Below are 6,000 nucleotides of genomic sequence, written 5' to 3'. Positions count from 1 at the left end.
TGTTTTATTCAGTATGTCTTCCCAAGTCAAGACCCACAACTGTCCTATGTTTTGTCTATCCGGCAGCTTCCTGTCTGGCACTGATGAAACAAAGTTCACTGGACTGTGATAATGGGGTTGGCCTGTTAGCGATTTGGAGGCTGTTCTTTGATCTCCAATCCACTCTGTTCTATTTACTTCCTGAACAGCTCTTGACAGATTGCTCAGGGCTGCTCCCACCAACTCATCCTGAGCTGACAGAAGCACGGGGCCTTTCGTGAGATTCCTTTTCTTTCGGGGAGGTAGGATTTGCTTTGCTGTCTTTCAGACTGGGTGGCTGACCAGTTTTCACAGAATCACCTGTGGCACTCATCTCCAGCACAGATTTAGAGAATCCATGAAGGTGGCTCTCATCTTGTCAGAGTTTGAGGATTGCCTACGTGAATTGTGGGGAAGGGCCCGGGATCTGAAGGTGCTTACGTAAAGCTGATACTCTACTGATATGTTGGTCTCTACTGTTTGTTCCCACAGCCTCTGCACACACCACATTGAAACCAGAACTCGAGATCCCTGTGGACGCACGTCTGAAGCTTGGTTGCTCTCATGCCTTGAGTTGAGAGTTCTCACATAGTTAGTTCTAGCTCACCATAGTGTGGATGACCTGTTTACACATGGCTTCCCCTGGAAGCCCTCCTTGACGGTAGCTGATGTGAAAGACTAGAGCCGTAGTTGGGAAAGCTTTATAACCAGTCTCACGCGCTTGCTGTTTAAAGGCATGTGTCAGTTGTGTGGGTTTGGGTTTTTTTGTTGTTGTTTTATTTTTGCCTTTTTTTTCCACACTCTAATTTTTTAATAAAATTTTTTCAAAAAATGAATGCTGTGCTTCGTTTTCCTGCTTGAGTCAGAGGCATTTATTGAGCATCTACTGTGTACAGATGCGAACAAGCCTCCACCACTACCTCTCGAGCTGGTGCTGCCTGCAGCATGCCCCCCGTGAGCAAAGTCTCTTGTCCGAGGCTGGGGACAGCCCTTGTGTCTAAACCCCTGCCTGTGCTGTCGATTGTCAGTAGTAGTGCAGGTCACAGTCCCAGGCCTGTGTTTGCTGTCCCACTGCCAGCTGCAATGTGAGAAGACACTCCCCCCATTTTCCAAAATCAGAGAGAAGAGGCGTGGTTGGTGTTGCCCAAAACCTCGAGGTCCATCCATGGTGCCACACTCTCGCCTTCCAAGCCCTAAGTCACAAAAGAGTTCAAATTAGCCGTGAACTTGGTTACAGAATTTAGTGTCACCTCAATAACATGATTCAGCTAACATAGCAGGCGGCATTTGGAAGTGATAGCTTTGTTCTCTAAGAAAGACACAGTGTTAAGCTTGTATGTAACCATTCTGGCAGGTAAGAAGCGCTGTGCCAGCTTTGTGCCAGCTTGACACAAGCTGTAGTCATTTTAAGAGCGGGAACTTCAGTTGTGAAAATGCACCCACCACATTTGCCTGTGGGCAATTTTCTTTATTGATTGGGATTGATAGGGGAGGGTCCAGCTCACTGTACAGTTCCACCCCTGGGCCAGTGCTCCGGGGTGGTATAACAGGAGGCTGAGCAAGCCAGTGAGCGGTACTCCTTCACGACCTCGTTATCAGCTCCATCTCCAGGTTTCTTCCGTGCTTGCATTCCTGCCCTGACTTCCTTCCGTGATGGACTCTGACGTGGAAGTATAAGCAAGATAAACCCCTTACTCCGCAAGACGCTTCTGGGTGTGGTGTTTAGCAGAACCATAGAAACCCTAACTGAGCAATTGCTAAGGTAAACTCTAGGCGATTTTTCAAATGAAGAGAAAGAACTGTCATGTGCAAAAGTAGGTACTCACAATATATTTTTCAAGTGAAGAAAAAAACTGTTGCACTAACAGCATCCCTTCTCCCACTGGTGGAAGTGAGCCAGCGTCCAGGAGCAGAGGGGGACCCATGCACTCCTGTCCTCTCCCGTTGTACCCAGGCAGCATGAGTACAAATGGGCTGAACCTGTCAGCTTTGCATCTTGTCTAACCCATCTTGTTATGCCTGAAATCAGGCCTCAGTGGCCAACAATGCAGGAAAAGAGAAAGCTACCAGCCAGACCTGGAAGGAAGAGCCGGAAGAAACACAGCATTTTAGAAGCCCTGACTCAGGTTTGCAAAGGGGGGGAGGGGTGGCCAGTGGAGTGGCTAGTGACAGGGTGGCCCTGGAGTTCAGGTGCCTTACTCCCCAAGCTCCCTCGGGTAGGATTTAAAGGACAAACCTGCAGACAGCCAAACTGAGCTCTTCCAGTTAGAAGGCCCCATAACCTGGCTAGAGATCACCAGTCATGACCTTTACTCTCTGGCTTTTCTGAAACTGTTATTTTATGACAGGGGAGAAAAAAAAAACTGAGAAGCCCCAGATTGTAGAATTCAAGAGGAAGTGAAATCAGCAAAAAGACATAAGCCAAAATTGGTTCTTAAGTAATTTCAGCTGCCGGTGCAGTTTAAACAGCATAACGAATAATTGTCATCCAGTGATCTGTTTGTCATATTTTTAATGTAAGATTTGTTTGTCCTGTTTCTTGACTACACTCTGTCAGATTGGACAATGGTGGAGTGAGCCTGTGCATATGCCGCTCTAATCCATTTATAGAAAGTTTCTCAAAGGACTATGGAAGAACATAGTCATTCTTTGAAGGAAAAAACAAACAAAAAAAAAAAAACAGCCCCGAGAACAGGAGTTCCTTATCATCAGCATCATTGGTCTGTGTCTCTAAAATGTGAAGGTTTTAAGATTTAGAAGCTAGTTGCCCAGTAGGAATGACAGAAAACTGTAGAGAAACTCTGAGGCATCAGCTGTCTTAGATTCTCAAATACAACCTCAGGCTCAGCCATTATGTCCAGACTAAGGGCCAGGATTGTGTGAGCACCACGCCACTCCCTTTCAATAGCAGGCTCAGAGAATCACCCCGAGGATATCGTCTCTGTACTAACTGCTTTCAGGTTCTTGGAACTTGCCATGTGACCCTAAATCAGCCTCTCAGTCCCAAGATTCCTAGCCAGCAATATTAAAAAGTGGTTTTGTCTTAAGTAGTACTAACTTCTGTGAGGATATTCAACTTCAGAGGTAAAGCAGACAAGCCACGCAGGCAGCCTCGGCTGGTGGTGCCTGAGGTACCTGGGAGCCAGCTTTTGTCTGTGACAGGTGAGTCACATTCCAGCTCCCTCTTGATTCCCATGAGTCAGAGCTGCAGGTGGTGCCTGGGCACAGAGACCAGCTTTGCTTTGTAGTGTTGCTCTTAGATCCTGTGGCCTTGACCCCTGCTTGAACCATGAAGCCACCCATTGGCACTATCTTTAAGCCACACCACCTGCTGCTGCTACTCACTTGAGGCTTAAAATGTACTTTCTGTGGATACTGTCCATTTGCCTTAAAAGTCTCCACCTGACAAAAAAGAGCTGGGAGCCTGGGTCTCCCTGCAAAGGGGAAGGGGAAGCGATTTCGTGAGTGGACTATGGACAAGTGGAGATGGGAGCACAAGAGGTCAGGTGGGGGGGGGATGGTAGAGGAGAGTACTGAGACGACTGGGGCGGGGCATATCAGGGTCAGGTAAAAACCTGGAATTCTCCCAGGAATCTACAAGGGTGACCCCAGCTAAGACTCCTAGCAAGAGCAGATACATAGCCTGAACTCTCCTGTGACCAGGCAAGACTTCCAGTGCAGGGTGTAACCTTCCAACCAGGCCATGTAACCTTTGACCTACAGTCTGTCCAGACTATGGGATGTGCTGGGGTAAGAGTGGCCTAGAGATTAAGGGAGTGGCCAACCAATGACTGGGCTAGTCTAAAACCTATGCCAGGAGAGTAAGCCCACCCCTGCCACTGCCTGGAGCACCAGGATCCACAGGCTGGATCACCCAGAGACATAGGATAGAACCAAACAAGACTGGACAAAAAAAAAAGTCAATGTAATTGGCCCCCATAATCTCATAGGGAGTAGCACTATTAGGAGGTATGGCCTTGTTGGAGTAGATGTGGAGATGTGGTCTTGTTGGAGAAAATGTGTCACTGTGGGGGTGGGCTTTGAGGTCTTATTTGCTCTACCTTCACTCAGTATGACACTCAGTTGACTTCCTGTTGCCTGCAAGATGTAGCACTCTCAACACCAGCATTATGTCTGCCTGGAAGCCTCTATGTCCTGCCATGATGATAATGGATTGAACCTCTGCAACTGCAAGCCACCACCTCAATTAAATGTTTTCTTTATAAGAGTTGCCCTGGTCATAGTGTCTCTTCACAGCAATAGAAATCCTAACTTAGATGGTGATGATGCCTAACGATATTCTGCTATACTCACAGATTGGTGCCTAGCCCATTTGTCATCGGAGAGGCTTCATCCAGCAACTGATGGGAGCAGATGCAAAGACATGCAGTCAAACATTAGGCAGAGTTCAGTGAATCCTGCAGAAGAGGGAGAGAAAAGATTGTAGGATCCATAGGGGTTAAGGACACCACAAAAGAACAAATACACAGAATAAACTAACCTGGTCTCATAGGAAGTCACAGAGACTGAACCAACAACCAGCCTAACAGTGGGAGCATGGGCTATCTCTGACTCTTACTGGCTTTGGAGACCCTACTCCTCATACTGGGTTACCTTGCCCAGCCTTAACACATGGAGAGGTGCTTAATCTTGCAGCTACTTGATACATCACGTTTTGTTGACATCCATGGGAGACCTGCCCTTTCCTGAACAGAAATGGAGGAGGAGTGGATTGGGGGGTGGGAATAGAGGGGGTGTGTAGGAAAAGAGGACTAGATGGATAAGAGGGAGGGGAAACTACAGCTTGGATGTAAAATAAGTAAAGAAAAAAAAAACTTGGAGCCCATGGACACGGATGCCATCACCATTACTATTTCAAGAATGATTGAATTAAACATAATGTGTGGTGCTTCTTCCAGCCTCAAAGATTAGACATTAGACCCTCTGAATAAGGTGGCTGGCCAAATGGAAGCCATGTGAGCCAGGGAAGGTAGCTGGCTGATGGAAGCCAGGGAAGGAGAGAACAGACTATCCCAAAGAGAGAAACAGAAAAAAGGCTTCCAAATTCTAAAAAGGAAGTAAAAGATACAAGCCAATTTCAGGCGTGGGTGGGGCATGACAGAGGAATTGGAACAGCTATAATTCCCCCAGGGTGGGGGTAGGGGACAGAAGCCACTTTTTGTTTGTTTGTTTGTTTGATTGTTTGTTTGTTTTTGTGGTTTTTTGTTTTGTTTTGTTTTGTTTTTGTTTTTGTTTTTTTGGTTTTTCGAGACAGGGTTTCTCTGTGTAGCTTTGTGCCTTTCCTGGATCTTGCTCTGTAGACTAGGCTGGCCTTGAACTCACAAAGATCCACCTGCCTCTGCCTCCCAAGTGCTGGGATTAAAGGCGTGCACCACCACCACCGCCCAGCTCAGAAGCCACTTCCAAGAACTAAGCCACGGGAAAGTGACTGCTGCACTCCAGACAAACCCGTGCCCATGACCCTCACCAGTCTAGAGAGGCCAGCTGTGAGTTTTGGAAAGACTGATTCCTCAACAGGTTGGGGAAAGAGGAATCTCATTTTGTCATACTATGTGACTCTAAAGATGGGTTTGTGAGTCTTGAGAAAATTTGTTCTTGAGAACTAAGCTACCCAGGGGGCCTAAGATCTGGACACATCAAGTTAGGGAGCTGCGCTTTGGCCTGCCACAGCTCTGAGCGGTGCAGCTGTAGGAGGCAGGAAGGGCAGCCACTGACCAGACACAAGGTGCAGGCAGCCTGAGACTAGCTTACACCAAAAAGGGTAAAGACCCCTGCCCTTGGTGGCCATCTGGGAACAGAGCTCAACTGATGCTCTGGAACTGGGTAGCTTTGAACCTGAGACCAGCTGGGAGACCAAACTGGATTCTGGGGATTGGATTCAGGTCATCAAGCTTTTCTGGCTCATGCTTTTACCCAGCGAGCTGTCTCTTGTCCCTCTTTTTTTTTAAACTTTGTAGTTTT

Source organism: Peromyscus maniculatus, chromosome 6, assembly GCF_049852395.1.
Source record: "Peromyscus maniculatus bairdii isolate BWxNUB_F1_BW_parent chromosome 6, HU_Pman_BW_mat_3.1, whole genome shotgun sequence".
NCBI classification, from domain to species: domain Eukaryota; kingdom Metazoa; phylum Chordata; class Mammalia; order Rodentia; family Cricetidae; genus Peromyscus; species Peromyscus maniculatus.
Note: the sequence above shows the minus strand (reverse complement) of the source record.